Source organism: Falco punctatus (genome assembly GCF_963210335.1).
Source record: "Falco punctatus genome assembly, chromosome: 3".
Classification (NCBI taxonomy): Eukaryota; Metazoa; Chordata; class Aves; order Falconiformes; family Falconidae; genus Falco; species Falco punctatus.
The window spans coordinates 95,612,362-95,628,395 of NC_137582.1; the positions used below are offsets into that span (position 1 = coordinate 95,612,362).

General features: G+C 41.8%; 1 long non-coding RNA gene across 1 annotated transcript in view; it reads left to right on the top strand.

The window, feature by feature from the left end:
- The window catches only part of LOC308060609, a 43,887-nt gene extending 28,112 nt beyond the window's left edge, over positions 1-15,775 (top strand). Inside the window, exon 2 of the long non-coding RNA XR_013926811.1 lies at positions 1-15,775. This exon is cut by the window's left edge and continues 14,153 nt beyond it. This is a non-coding gene — a long non-coding RNA (uncharacterized lncRNA).
- Positions 15,776-16,034: the final 259 nt, after the last annotated feature.

Consider the following 16,034-nt stretch of genomic DNA (forward strand, 5'->3'; position numbering starts at 1 on the left):
GCTGTGAATATCAGCAGAATCCTGGTTTCCCCCCATCCTCCATATCCAGCATAGTCATTTGTGTGCTGCCATGAATGCAGCAATTCAGCAGTTCCTTAGATAAGGTCTGAACAAATTCCAGTGTAATACATAACCAAAGCTAGATGAAACACCCTTATCCCCCACATTTTTCATGTGTTATGATGCAGTTCAGATCACAGCCCGATTCAGGGGTAGAGAGAAGCTGACCCAATACAATTGACTGGAAAGATAGCAAAGCATATGGCATATATCAAGTGATTAACTTTCAACATTAATTTTTAAACATTAATTTCGGCTACTTTGGAAGGAAGAAGAAAGCAACTGCCAAGTTTAGTTAATTTTTGTTTTTAATAACTACATTTTTTTCTTAAACTGCTTCTCCTGTAGTAAGTAAACTGCTTCGTAATCTCAATTTAAAAATGTATTCTCATCTAAAATTTGGTTAGGAACTATACAAGCTGTAAAGCCCCCAAGTAAAGGATTTAAATTTAAGTGGAACCAATACCTAAACAATAAAATGACAGCAATACAGAAGTTGCAGAGATAAAGTTGAAATTCATAGTACATATCTAAACAACAGTTGTAGTTTCTAAGCCCCAGACATAATCCCTCACAGCAAGAGGGAAAAAGGCAAGTTGAAAAATAGCAAAATGTAGCTTGTCAAATGCAAAGTAAAAACTTCCCCTAGCTGCTGTTTCTGTATGCTGGGAACATAAAAATAATATATGAACAGGGAATGTGACAACCAAAGATGGCCTCAATGATTGTTAGAGCTAAGAAAACATTTACTTCTGCATTTTGTTCAGAAGTGCTGCTGAGTTTACAACGTGTGTCGGTGCAACCTTAGCCAAAGCATAGCAGTGTTTTCTTAAAGAATCCAATTAATTTATTTTTCAAGCCAGTCCATTACATGAAGCTGATTCAACCATACTTTGCTCCAGCCAGTCCTCCAAAGTGCAACAATTACATTAAAAAGTCTGACTTAAAAAAAACTATTTACCACCAGGTCAAATTAGATTTCCATAACTCAACTGCAAAACCAGTGGAAACTTAGACATTTCAGAGCAATAATTCAGCTCTACGTGCCATGAAGAGGGAAAAACTAGATTAAGTGGCATAGCAGGCCTCAGAGTATGAAGGAGTGTCACACAACTAGGTATCCCATGCACGCCTTTTGGGGGGAGTTTCTTTTTTCAGCAAAAAAAAAAAAAAAATCAAGTATTAGGTTTAGCAATACTTTACCTCCTTTATGCCACTTGATCCCATTTTCCAATGCTCTTGGCTCCACTGTTCGCACCCGAGCTTCACGTGTCCTTCTCCCAAGCCTACCGCATTTCTTCATTTACAGCCCTTCGTTACTTCGGCAAGTGCTTTCAATGTAGAAATGGAAACATTTGGTTCCACCTCAGATTTCCTGGGATTCCAGAGAAAAAGCTCAAAGAGCCAAGCACCCCAACCTCCAAACCTGGCTGATGAACCTCACTGAAGCAATATCTCTCTCTGCCTCTTTCACCATCCTACCCTACCTGAACACCACAAGATGAAGGACTGAAAAGCTGTTGCCTCCCAACAAAGAGAGAAACCTACTGCAAGAGACAAGCCCAGTAGTTACCTCAGTTGCAGAAGAACAGCAAGTCACAAGTGATAAGTAATCCTGAGCTAATTGCATTGGAGGAAGACTCCTTCCAGGATCTGAACTAATTTTAATTCTTTTTCCTTGCTGGACAAGGCATGTCACATGTGCTAGGTCATCTCCTCCTTCTCACTGTCTAAATTTTCTTACTCTTGTCCTGCATCCCAGAATAATTTGACCCCACTGTTCCCTGCTCCAGACCAGTATTAGTTCATGCTGGTATTGGGTTGCTCTAACCTACCTTGCTGGTGTAAAATGCTAGGGGAACTTTTACCCCCAGCCCCATAGAAGGGCAAATGGGCTAACCAGCCCCAGGTAAAGAAATAGTACAGCACTGCCTTTTGTACATCTCAGGGGTTCATTGCACAGTAGCAATGCTCAATATTTACTTTACAAAGCCTTTTTGTCTATCATCTTGTTTTTACCATCTACAGTTAATCAGGAGTGAAATTAGACTAGATCTAATCAAGAGTAGTTTGAAGTCCTGTAACTGGACCCATGCACATGCTTGAAGTTGTGCAAGTCTGTAGCGGGTTTACTAGATCTAGATATCGGACTACAAGCCCAGGATAAATGCATCTTAAAGAACAAGTGCTCTGAACTAATAAATACAGGATGAAATCAGTAAGTCAAGTGGCACTGATGTGGCACTGCATGAAGAGTTATGGGGAAGTTTACTCTAGAAAAGAAGCTGCATGGTACAAGACAGAACTTTCCAAACTTGGCTGGCACCAGTCCAGTGAACATAGTAGTGCAAATTTTCCTCCCACTTAGCCAACATTCAGATAGCACTTCTGTTGCATTCGCAGTACCCGGGTATTTCTTCAAGAGGCACCCAGTTCACAGACATCTTCCTTGACATTTCAGACAGCAAAGGCCCATTTGACTACACTTCCAATAGAAATTAATTTTCTGGCTTGGATGACAAATCACTACACTCAACATGGTTACAAAGGGCCCGAGTGCCTCTTGTTGCTACCATTGGAACACAGAAAATAATATGTGAGCAAGGACTTAACCAAGCAGTTAACTTACTAACAGTCTTGTGGACTGATATTTAGTAAGTTAACATTCATTGCTACCTTGAAGTTACTCCTGGAGAATGCATTTTCTTTAGAGGTTGTATAATATTAAACATCATATCTTGGAGAACAAAAAGTTCATCAGCATGTTATCCTTAGAGACAGAGTATAAAAATAATGTACCCTCAAAGTCTTTCAACCCAAAAGATTTGGGGGGAACACCTATTCACAGATTACCTACAAAGCCTCTGATGTTTTTCAGATAGCTTGGCTGTAGGTAAAGTCTGAAGGCAAATTTACAGGATCCAATCCTGATCTCACTTTTTAATTGGAAGCCATGACTCTCCTAAACATACAGTTGTCACACAGATTTTCATGTATTGAGTTCAGCTTGGCTTATCCTTTACATTTACACATTTTCACCCTACGTCTGCCAGACACCAGCACAACCAAGGGCAGGAGGTAACAGCAGGGCCACCTACTCCAGCCCATGCAGCAGAAGGCTTACCTGCTCCGCTGTTAAGCCTCTCCATCGTGAGCCAACATGTACTAAAGCCTGATCTCTGTCTTGAGTCTATATGTACTGCAAGCATCCAAGAAATTCGCTTTTGCCAGCTCCATTTAAAATATTTAAATGTTTTAAAATACTGAGGGCTTGGTCTTGCAAGGTTGGGGGCTCAAGGGCAAACCCAGCCCCTGGCCTTAGCAGGGTCAGTTTGGGTGCTGAAAGTCACCCAAATGCCTCAGGTTGCCAGAAACACACCCTAGTGTTCAAGAGGAGAGAGGGATCAATAGTACTGCTTTGCTTTACCAGTCAGACTATACCTACGTCCTGCTTTCAAGATATTATCAGACATGACAAAAGGGCATCAGAAAATTAAAACCTTCCTGGGAGGAGATAGGCAAATGAACTAGATTCCAGTGGCTGGATATCTACTGCATCTGCAGCTCACTGATCTTAACAAATTGCATTCACTTTCTTGTTCACCACTATGCTATTGTTGACCAGCCTCCATTTCAAGATGTTCAGGTGACTACCACTTCATTCACCAAATAATTACAGCTAATAATCAAGCACTTCAGGACTACAAATAGCATCACATATCTCAAGGAACCTCAGTGTTTGTGAGATGACATGTAAACCCTACATCTCTGATCATTGCAGAGGTGCAGCAGCAGTTTAATAAAGTGAAGAATGCCTTAACCAACAGACATTATCATAAAAATACAGGTAGATCCCACACTGACATCACAGGTGAAGCCCAAGCAGTATTACTACTACTCACAACTTTGGTTTTACATCTCTTCTGAAGAGGCAAACCTGCTCCAGGAGAGCAAACTGTTTCACTCAGTCTCCTGCCCTTTAAACACACATTTCCAAATTAATTGTACATTGCTAAATGCCACTCAAGTTCTGCTGACATTCTTTATCCACTCAAGTCACGGCTTTCTGAGGTTTATAAAGTTAACAGAATAACATGATTGACTTCCTGCCTATTAATTCAGAGGGCTGTGCATTATTCAGATTACTTGAATGGATGGAAACAGTTATTCTCAGCTTTACTCTTTGCATCGGTGACACAAGCTTCCTCCATACAACATTAAATTTAGTTTTCTGTTGCCACTAGAAGCCCAGAGGTACTGCACTACTTCAAATTCACAAAAATTCAGAAGACGAGGCAGGGTTGGGGGGCTTCTGCTTTTTCAGTCCGAATCTCAGTACTTGCTGAACAATGCTTTAGTTCAATTGTTTCTAAACATTCCAAACTTCTCCATTGTGATTGTATGTTCCTTCCTTGCAGACCAGTAAAAATCCCATTAGAGTTCCCCCATCGAATGTTTTGTGAGTGCTTTTTATGTGAAACTGCATAAGACAACTGTACTTTGACTTATAAAAAAATATGTCGACAACTATATATTATTCACATTTTGCCAAGACATAACATCAAGTTTCAAGCTCTTCCCACTGGAAGGCAGCTCCTGTTGCACAGCTGTCCCAGGCACCCGGGTGCTTACAAAGTGTTCAAACACAAACAAACCTAAACTGTATTTCCTGGAGTCAGTCCATCAGGTTCATTGGTTTTGAAGGCAGACAAGGGGTGTCAGTTATTGGAAGAGAGGGGAAAATACAAAGAACAGATATCGCAGGGCTCAGCCAAGCCCAGACTAAGACCCCCAACACAAGTACCTCTAGGCATGGAGGGCAACATTTTTCAAAGCTCCCAAGTGACTTCAGAAACAGTTCTCAAAAGGGATGCAGACACAGTAAGATTAATTTATTTAGGCATTGAACACCCTAAAATATTAAGCATTTAAATGGTCTTATATACCCAGTCCTTGTAAGGTCTATCATGAATTACTTTGAGAATGAAGCAGTTACAATAGTCTCTGGGCATTATGGTCAACACGCTGCTACAAGTTACAATTATCTTTGTTTCTCTGGGCCTGAGAATCAGAATCAACTTCACTTAACTGAGTGTAGTCTCCCCAATATGTAATTGAGTAAGTGATAACCATCGGCTCCCTTGCCTGGAGAAGCGAGTGGTTCACTTGCGCACATCAAGAGACTGATTTAAAAATCAATTAAAATCTCTGACATGGGGCGATTTTCTCTCTTAAGGGATTTCAAACCTGCAAAGCCTGTGATTGGGATCCCACAGAACAAAGAACACACTGTAGGATGGTGTGGTCTGCGGCAGGCACGCATCAAGTGATGCACACAGCATTTCGAACAGCTCATGTATTAAATTGAATGCTGTTAAGCTTCAGTGGCTGAACTGGACACAAACAAGGTATCCTTAATACAGGCCTCCCTAGTAAGGATGACTTATATAAGGATAATGGATGCTGTTTTCTAAAGCTCAATTAAAAAGGACATGACATTTTCTAAATAGAAAAAAAAATTAAGTTGTCAAAACCACCATGCTCATAATGAGTTAATAAACAGTTGGCCATAAAAAGCCAGGTACTTGCAAATACTTGTAGTTCAAAAAGGAGCATCACAGTATTTCTGCAACTGATCTCCTTCACCAGTGACACCTGGCAGAAAAAACATAACTTATGTGGGACAAACTACACCAATAACAAAGTTATACAGGACACCAGGTAAGACAGAGACAAATAACAGAAGCCTTGTATGTTGTGCAATGTCATCTAACAAAGAGATAAACATGGAAAGGCAGAAGAATGATCAAGGAAAAGAATCCCTGCAAACAGTAAAACCATCTGTAAAGTGTAGTTAGGGAGTGGGACACTCAGAACCAGGAACATAATTCTTGTTGCAGTCTTGGAAGGAGACTTCTTCAGCCTTAACATCCCAGCATTATTCCACACACTTAATCTGCTCAGACCTGAAGCTGACAGCATGATAAATGGTACTAGCTCAAATACCAGGCTCTAGAAGTAGCTCATACCTGCATGTTGAGAGCATGATTTGTGTTCCCTAAACTACAAAAACTCTATAACCAAGCTTGTTCTAAAGAAATTGCTTTTCATGACCAAAATAATTTTACCTACAAGGCTTATCCAGTAACTTTCAGGTAACAACATATTGGAAAGTATGTTTAATTCCAGCATCTAGTTGATATCAGTGTTTAGATCACACTACTTAAAATGAAAAAACTGATTTGGAAAAAAAAATGCTTAAAAATAAATGGTTAGATTAACCTAACAGCCTTAGAGGCTGTCAAAAGTGGTCAAGGTGACCACATTTAATTTCTTACCTATACAAGTTTCTGTACATAGGGATACCCTGGGGCATGCCTACACATGCATGCTTTTAACATGTGGTAGACTGCACAGAAGACCCAAAATTAATGAGACCAAGTTACCCCTTTTTCACGTCTTTTGTCCCCTAAATAAAACCTTCCAAAACATTCCCTTTACCACCACCACTGGGCAAAAGGCAGCCTGCAGCATGCCTTGTCTGGAGCAAAGCAGGTGCAGCTCAGCCCAATGCTGTGCATGGTATTTCATACAGAAACTGGCTGCAGCTCCTACAGGAAAAGCAGCCCTGATCTCCTCCACCTCTCCTGGCAGGAACGGTTACCATCCCTGTCCAGCCTCCTCTCCCAAGAGTGACTGCACCACATCCTTGCACACGTCCATTATCACCGAATCCCTCTTGCCACAGGAAAGATGGGAAGAGATCAGAGGAGAGTTTAAAAATGAGAAGGGTTCCCAGCCACCTGCATTTCTTTCTCCCTGGTGTTACTTCTGGCTTGAAACAAGTGCTACTTCCAATTAGATTATTTCCCTTCCCCCACCCCTTCCTTGGTTTGGCCACAAAACTAAAAATCCATTATTAACACAGCTTTACTCATTAATCAAGGTAACCTTTTTTTGCTTTCCAAAGTTTCTCATGTTCTTATCTTTGCATAATTCGGCATTTACACTTCAGAAGAGCATCACCTGAGGGAGTGGGGGCAGATTTTGAAAGGTTTGTTGGGGTTGTTTTTTTTTCCCCTGTAAGTTTCAAGTTTTAAAAGCAAGAAGGAAAAAAAACACAACACTAAACTTTGAAAGGGTATGAAGTTAAATTACCAAAGCCTTAGGGCAGATTAACTTAAAGACTGATAATATGTAAGAGTTTCTCTCATTCACCACAGAAACTAACACTTCTCATGACAGGAAATCAACAAGCAATAGCGTTATAACATTTTGTCCTTATATAGGAGCATATTATCAAAAGATACCCAACATTCTCCCAAGCCTTTGCTTTGCAGTTATCCCTCCAAGGCCGAGACAATGGTGGATTTTCCAAACACTTCTGTCTGAAAACTTAGCCTCATCAGATCCAGCCATTTCCATGAGAAGCCACAAGTTTTGGGCAGAGCATGCCCAGTCACGGTCCTAGCTAGACCTCTTTCCCTGGGCAGGATGCTCCGTGGGCAGGTATCCGGTGCTGCCAGAGCCTCAAGGCAACCTTACCAGCAAGATCTTGCTTTAACCAGGGATTATTTCACAACCCAAAGGCTCTAAAAGCCCCCAAAGTAGTACAGGCAGGTGCTGCATCCCCCCTGAAGTCAGAAATAACCCCAAGCTTTTGACAGTGCCCAAATCCTGACCAGAACAAGTCGGCACAAGCAGCTCAGCAAGCCAAATGCCTTGTCTGTATGTTTTGCACGTGTGTCACAAGCACGTTGTTTCTGAAAATAGTCTGCTGCTTAAGGCTGTGCTGATTTCTTCCCATAGGCGAATTGCTCTTTATATAACATTAGTTTCTACTACAATAACCCTTTTATACTCCTTCTTTCCATAGACCAATAAGGGGTTTCTTTTACTATAGAAAGAAGAGGAATTAGAGTAGGACAGTTATGAAAGCACGGAATAAATACCCGCAACAGTTGTCTAACGGTCCTGTTTTATCACTATCTTGGAAAAAAAAAAAAAGTCATAAAACCAAAAATACTGCTTCCAAACAGCAGCCACATAAATCCACTCTCAATGATGCAGCTAATTTGTTACGGGTTTTTGTTATTTTAGGCTTGATTTTCATGGAGGAAAGCCATGCATTTCTTGCTGCTGCTACTGGTGGTGGAAACATAATTCATCATAAACATCAATGGAATCCAGAAAACAATTCACCTGTAAAAAGCTGAATGCTGTGACCAAGAAAATACCTGGGGCATTGAAGACAATCAGAAGTAGCGAGACAAGGAACCTTTTTTTCCTCCCCAGAGTTGCAGAATATTTGAAAAGCATTATGGCAATGATTTCAGCTCACCAGTTAATTACAGGCAGCCCGGAATAGAAAACATGTAAGCAGATTCTTGTCCCCACTGCTGTTGGAAAGATTTCTCTTGAGTCTGAAGAAGAGGTTTCCCTCTACAAAAGTGAGTGCAGAGACATACTATGGCCCAGACTCAGGCTCTCAGGCAGCAAGTCACGCGTTTTAGGGAGCAAAGAGACATAAAATGGCTGAATCCTACTTCAGCAGGTCTCGACCTACAACCCTTTGCATTCCCGGCACCACAGAAGCATTATAGGCTCTCCTGCAAGGGGAGAGTCCATGGAGGCAGAAAAGTCAAATTCTTCTGATGGGTCTACGTCTAATAGCACCAATTTTGCATGAAGGGTCACTACTGAAGATCACATGCCTTTCCTGGAGACACACAAGCTCACATTAGCTCTTTGTCTGTCTTTCCCTGGTCTTTTTCCATTTGCTGTCTGATATCAATGGATACACATCTAGACACAGAACATGGCTATTTGGGAGAGGCTTTTGTCTGGGAGATATTTTAAGGCTGGTCAGTCCTGGAATCATGGTTGAGAACTTCTGTCCTCATAACAAATCCTGGACAAACCTCCAGACAGTACCGCACCACAGATTGCTGAAACCCCAGATCAGACCCAACACAAACCCTTCTTAATGTACAAATCTGTTTGTGTCCACGTGCCCCAAATCAGAGGGCTGAGACGTTGCTTCTCTAACCTGGGTATAACCCAGGTCTGAGCAATGCTTATGATCCCGGTCAGACATCCATGCATCCAAACAGTACAAACAAGCAATAAGAAACTCTGCAACCCTGAACTGTCTACATATTGACTCCATCAGAAATGGTTCCAATGTAAACCCTGAAACCTTGGCATTGCCTGTGCTAGCCCCTTCTTGAAAGAAACCGTGGAGACCATATTTTTTCTCCTGTGGAACACAAACATATTCACTAACTCCTTGCTGCATTTTCCAGCTTCTATGGGGCTACTTACTAGGACTTCATTTCTTAGCATAGCTTGCCTCAGAAAGTTTAGGAAATAGAAAAAAAAGACATTCAGAAGCCACAAAAAGTCTGAACTGGTTTGCATTTGTTTTGAAGACAGTTTAAAAAAATAGAAAAATTTTCAGAACATCCCAAACACTGCTACTGCCACTATTTCCTCTAATGCATACAAGAACTGATTAAATTTGGGTTTCATTCTACATCTTGCAACACTTGGGCTATGCTTTTATTAACAAATAAAATTTACTGAGCATTAGAAGATTAGGAAAAAGCAAGATGTGCTTAACACTTGATGCACTTTATTGAAAATTTAGAACAAGCAAGGCTTAACTTAGCTCTAAAACTAATAAATACTTTAGTTGTTTTGTGTTATGGGTAGCGTTCAGTGGCTCGCATGACTAATTAAACAATCTTGAGTTTGCTTTGAAGGCTAAGCCATCCTAAATGGCTTTAAATTACATTCTATCAAGCTAAGCTTAGAATTAAAATCCTTATTTGTAATAAGGCATTTTATTGTGTATAAATGCTATTAGAGAGGCTGTATTGGAAAGTTTAGTAATCTGGATGGCTTCTGGTCCTCACAGCCAGCGTACAGAAATCCTGGCTTTCTCACAGCTGAAGTCTCCATCGGTGTCAGGAGGTGAAGCTCTGCAGGGGGTGTACAGGAAGGAAAGTGCTTCTAGGGGAGTTCTGCATGGGATGGTAACTCAAGGAGGGGACAGAGGTGTAAGTCAGGGAGGACAGTGGTAAGAAAGAACACACCACACAAACTACCCCAAGATTTTATCTGCTCCACAAGGCCCATAGCTAGTACTGGGGAGGCTCAACTATAACCCATCACTAGCCAACACTGTAAGAAGAAGTCACCAGCACATCCTACAGCCGCTTTAGTTGACAGAGTCAAAGAAATTATCACAGCTCCTCCTTTGTATGCAATACTCAGGTGTTCCTTCCCTCTAAGGGAAGTGCACCAACAGCAGTATTTTTCCCATCTGCAAACATACAAGAGCCACCCCCAGGCAGGTGGGGAGCCACTACCCAGGCTGCAGAGCAGAGCTGGGCACGCACACACAATGCTTGCATCAGAGATGGTGTTTTGCTGCAAAGGTTTTGTGCCACTATCACCAGCTATGCTTGCCATCCCTCTTTGTGGGAGGAGGAAGAAATAGCTGCATGCAGTAAAAACACCTCCTGCAGCTCTCTGTCTGATCAGTGGCAGGAGCAGCCGCCAGCCCCTCACATCAGGCTGTCTCCCATGCCACCTCTCCAAGATGAAACAGATAACCCACACCTGCTGCAACGAGCATGCCGAGTTTTTTTTCTGAGCACTGCAGTTTTGATCCCCAAACCATCTGAAGTCAGTGTAGGCATTCCAAAAACACAAACATTTTTGGAGGAGGATGGTTTTTACCCTTCAAATAACAAACTCATCTTTTTCATTCATCCAGCAGGATGGGAGCCAAGCCTGCCATAGGAGAGGTAGAGCAGGCCACTCGTCCTTTTGGCTGCCTCCTGCAGCGCATGTGGTGTGCTTAGGCAGTTTGAGTCACTTCCCATTAAACAATAGTTCCTCCTTCTTTCACTAAAACCTTCCTCAAAATCCTGCCTGGCTTCTCCCTGCAGTTCAGTGGATTTTTCTGTGCCTGTGTGCATGCAAGGGAGAAGGGGATTTTTTTTTTTTCCCATTATTACTTTCCCCACTGACCTGCTGGTTGAGAAATACCATATGTTTTCACTGTTTGTCTTTACTTTCAGCTCTTCCACAAACCAAAATGTGAAGCGACCCATGCTTTCACTGACACAGCTCTGCCTTGTTTTCTTTCCCCCTTAACAGACTCATTCATGTGTAGGAAGCTTTTGATCCTGGGTTTAGATATTCATCCCTACTTTACATAACCATAAGTAATGGCAGGTACTTATGTAAACGACAGTTGGGTCCTCGCACCCCCAGCACAACAAGCAGAAGTCTCAAGCCATCAACAATCGCTCTCCGTGTCAAGCTGCCCGTTTGCAAAATGAGCCAGCCATGGAGAGAGAAACAAGACGTATCAACATACAGCCAGCAAAGGCAAGAAACTTTGTCTGGGACCTCCTGTCCCCCCAGTTTGCTTTTCCTGCTGACCAGGGACCGAGGCCACCAGTTACCGGCACACACACATCACCCCTGCTCCCCTCCACCACCTCATGGCTGCAGGCTTGGCAGGGCGGCCCTGCAGTTAAATTCGCATGGAAAGTGGTGCACGGAGGGTTGCTTTTTGAAAAGCTGCTATTTAGTAGCCTGGTGACTACCTAAAAGTGGAAGCTAGATTCACAGTGCCTTTCAGACTTGAATAAATTAAATCTCGCAGCTCCTACCTCCATGGCAGAATCCCTGTTATCCCTACAGGGGCAAGAGACAGGCCTCAGGGAACAAGGAAACCCTGAAAGGACAACCTATTGCTGGGCCACAGAAACACCTTTAAAAGTACTTCCAGAGGTTTTTTTTCCTTCACAATATAAAATTTGGTGAAGGGGAAATGGAAGTTACTGGAAATAAAAACATTTAACAACAAATATGCTAAGCAAGCAACTTATTTCAGTTACTGCAACCACTAAGCTCACTTCAGTACTCAAAGAAATTCATCCTTTCCACTGCTCCACTTCGGGGACATCAGAGGATTCCCTGCATACACATTTTGTTTCCCACAGTTCATCTCTACAGGACAAAACACGCCACCTTCACATGCTGCCTGTGCAGGAACACCCAACCCAGTCACCTGGTACAAGAAATTAAAATTACTCACCACATGGCACCAAAACTGCAGCAAGGCCTACCCTGAAGGGCATCCTCACACTCCACCACGGCCAGGAAGGAGCCCTAGAGACTTTAAGGGCTCTGAACAGTTCATAGACTCCTGTCCTCCCCAGTAACTGCAAAAGCGTCTCCAGACAGAAAAAAACAGACTATGTTTGCTTCCAGAAAGAGTGCATTCAGGAGACAAGCACTCCCCAAAGCCACCAGAGCACGGGTAGCCCAGACAAGCAGGAACACCACCAAGGAGAAGGAAGCAACAACCCCACACCAAGACACAAACCAACCAACAGACAGAAGGAGGGAAAATAAAAAGGAGGGAGGGGGTGGGAGGATAAAGCCACTAACTAGCCACAGGTTCTGCCTTAACAGCAGCTGATTGCAGTGGATGGGGGGCAGCTGTGCCCATCACCTGGGCGGCCTCCACATGCTCACCTGGGGGTGATCTCAGCTCAAAGCCACTGACCCCCCATCCATTCTTTGCTGCCAAATTCACATTTCATCCCCATGACACCAGGGCACAGAGCTAAAGCGTTTGTAGCCCCTGAGCATCGCTGCTCCTTGGCCTCTTTTATTTTCTGATGTATTTTCTTTAATATCTGTTGATGACATGTTTGAGTACCTGTAAAACCAATACGAGGTCTAAGAGAAACCAGTGTGTTGCCTTCCACTACATGGCAAGAAAACCAAAGAGAGAATAAATGCTGTTATTAGATATGGATTTACTTAAGGAAAATATTGTTAGAATCTGAACAAACCCCTACAGTTCTGTGCTGTGGATGGTGCAATAATGAAAAATGTTATTGGATGTAAAGGAAAGTTATGACACTATAATGTAACACAGACAAGTGAGAAGGCATATCGGGCATTATCTAGAATGCAGTGGACTCCTGTGGTTTCATTTTTCGTTACTAATTTAATGTACTTACAATACTACATGATAAAAAGTGAACAAGAAGTGAGAACACTAGGAAGTGAGGATCAGGAGGACAAAACAGGATCTGCAGAATTCAGAGCTTTCGATAAGTTACCTGAGAAAATGTCCAAGATCCCTTGAGAGCTGGATAATATCCATTAACAACCAATAAAAGATCTAATAACAGATACATAAAAGAAACGTGAGAATAATATTTTCATAAACACAAATGATGAAACACATTTCTTTACATATCACAGTTCTGCTGTAGGAGGTTATTTCATAGAAAGAAAAAATCGGTTTTGCTAAGAAAGGATGCTTTGCAAATATTAGCTCAGCAATCACACTCTTGTGATTCAATGTAAACAGTTTATCCTGCGTTCTCTCATGAACCCTTAATGTTTAGGGTCTTGCAGTGTACTTTCTTGTAACCATGTAAGTGACAAATAACCCCATAGAAGTAAACAGACTTACACCACGGTAAAGCTGGCATGAGAGGATAATCACATCTTGCATTGTTTGCTGGGAAAATGCTTACAAACGTTCTCTGCATGTCTTCTGGGACAGATTCATAATGCAGCAAATACAAGCCAATGCCACCTTGAGCTTGATTAGCTCAGGTCAAACAGGTTTCTGAGGGTAACTGGAAGGAACTGTCATAAGAGCCCATTTAGCCACAAGTCAGCTCATAGCAATACTTTAAAAACACAGTATCAGGAATAAATCAGGGAACCCTGGCCAAGACCACAGTATTTTCTTTGCGTCAAGTGAGAATTACTGTTTTTGAAAAGTCTAAATTAAGATCTGTGAACTTCTACTTTTGTGAATGTTTTGCTCTGCATCCCATAGAAGCATTAGTAAATTTAAGTGATTTCACAGAAACCTTTCAGTGGTATTCGAGTACCAAACGCCCCACTATGATCTTCAACATCTTAGCAATAAACATCCATGTTTGAACATTGGCTCACAAAATTGAAAATGCAGAAAACCACTGTGTGACCAGGAAGAAATGCTGCCTCCTTGTGCATATGGAAACTGGCTGGGAGGAGATAGAAGACACTGTGCTAATACAAATGAAGGAAAACTCCATTTGGCCGCAAAATTATCCTCCCCAGTAACATTTCCTACAAAGCAGAAACTTTCCCACAGCTGTTTTGACCAGCTTGTGCTGCATTGTAAATTACGTAAAATGTAATTAAGGACTGCCTGCTTGGGGGAAATGAAGGATCTGATTAAAAGTTATAGAAAAGGATGGAGGGGGGCAGAGTTTTGGGGGGGTGCTAAGGAGGGTGTGATCCAGCAATATTGAAAAAAAACAGTAAAAATACTTTTAGACATGTAGCATTTTATAACGGAACCAGCATCAATTTGTGCTCCTCATTCTCAGCAAGGAATTTTTTTTCTTAAAAAAAAAAAAAGGAAGTCAGGGAAGATTTCCCCAAATTACCTATAGCAGAGGCAAAAGCTGTTGTCTTCCTGGATACCTTTGGACATATTACTTGCCACCAATTTCTAATGTTGCTTTTCACAGCACTTTGGGACACCTGAAGCTTGTAATATTCATGCTGGTAGATGCAAACCATCTGTCTCCTTTTCAGTCAGTCAAGCTTTCACTCACAAACTCTCCCCCTCCCCTCTTTCTCACGCACTGAGGTGAATTTTCACCACCTGAGTTTTGCTTCTTTTTTCAGCTTTATGAACTGTGTCATCTGTGACTGAATGCCATCAAGTATCACTTAAGCCTATTTCCACAGTAAGGAAATATTGGAGGTAAAAACTGTTCAAGAAATGCTCTCTGGTCCCCTTAGCAATGCAGAGCTTGATTTGCAGCAGTGGCGAACAGGAAAAATTCTGGCTAGAGTCTGTAGGAGTTATGTTTGCTCAGCATCCCTGAAAAATCATACTTGGAGTATCTTGGGTTGAAATCCACAAATGGAGGCAGCAGCATATGCTTTTGAAAATCTATTTCAGACTGAAAATTTTCACACTGATCTCTCCGTAAAAGAAAAATTCCTCCAGAGGGTTTTACAGTATCCTGTCAGATGTTTGGTACTTAGGGAAGTTGAAAACAAACAAACCAAAAAAAAAAATCAACCTATTATAATAGAATATTGGGTCGTTTATTTCTCTTGGAAAAGCATGTTGAAAAGATAACATTAAATGAATCTCAATGGGCAGTACATATGTTTGGTAAAATCTATTTTAAAGATGGATTTAATTGACAAGACCATCACTATTAAAAAAAAGAATGAAAAACACATGAAACCAGACATCTTTGTTAAACTATTAAGTGTGAATTCATAGCTGGACATAGTGCCTGGTATGTACAGTTCATTAACTGCACAGCTATTTGGTCCAAGGCATTTACAAGCTCTTCTGTGGAAGAGAAGGAACCTATGAAATCTTCTGGATTTACAGAGCAGTAAGCAGAGCTTTTAAACACAGCCAACTGCTCAGCCTCAGACTAAACTCCTTAAAGTGTGTTTGTAAATCCACATCCCCACTAGGTATAGAGAGAGAAGCTGTTGAGGTTCCTCTGGCAACGTCTGTGAGACTAAGTCACACAAGCCTTTCAACTGTGGGTCAAGAGCTAAACAGCTAATTAGCAGCAGACAGTAAGCTGAAGTTCTTCTTTGTCACCCTAAAAAAAAAAAAAATGCAAAAATAACACCAGTGAAGAGTGAAGGCTACAAAAAGTCACATGCTTGTAAGTCAGGAACGTGTAAATAATTAGCAAGTCCTGCAACATTAATGGTACCATGGTGCATCTTTGTGGGATCTTTTTTTGTCTGCTTTAAAAGCAAAATGTTGTACTTTGCTTGCTGCACTGACTTCACCTCCCTTGTAGCAGTGCCAAAGGCACAAGCCCGCAGGATTTCCCGGTGCTGGCAGCACATTTTGCTGGGCAGGGGGATGTCCCCGGTCCTCGGGC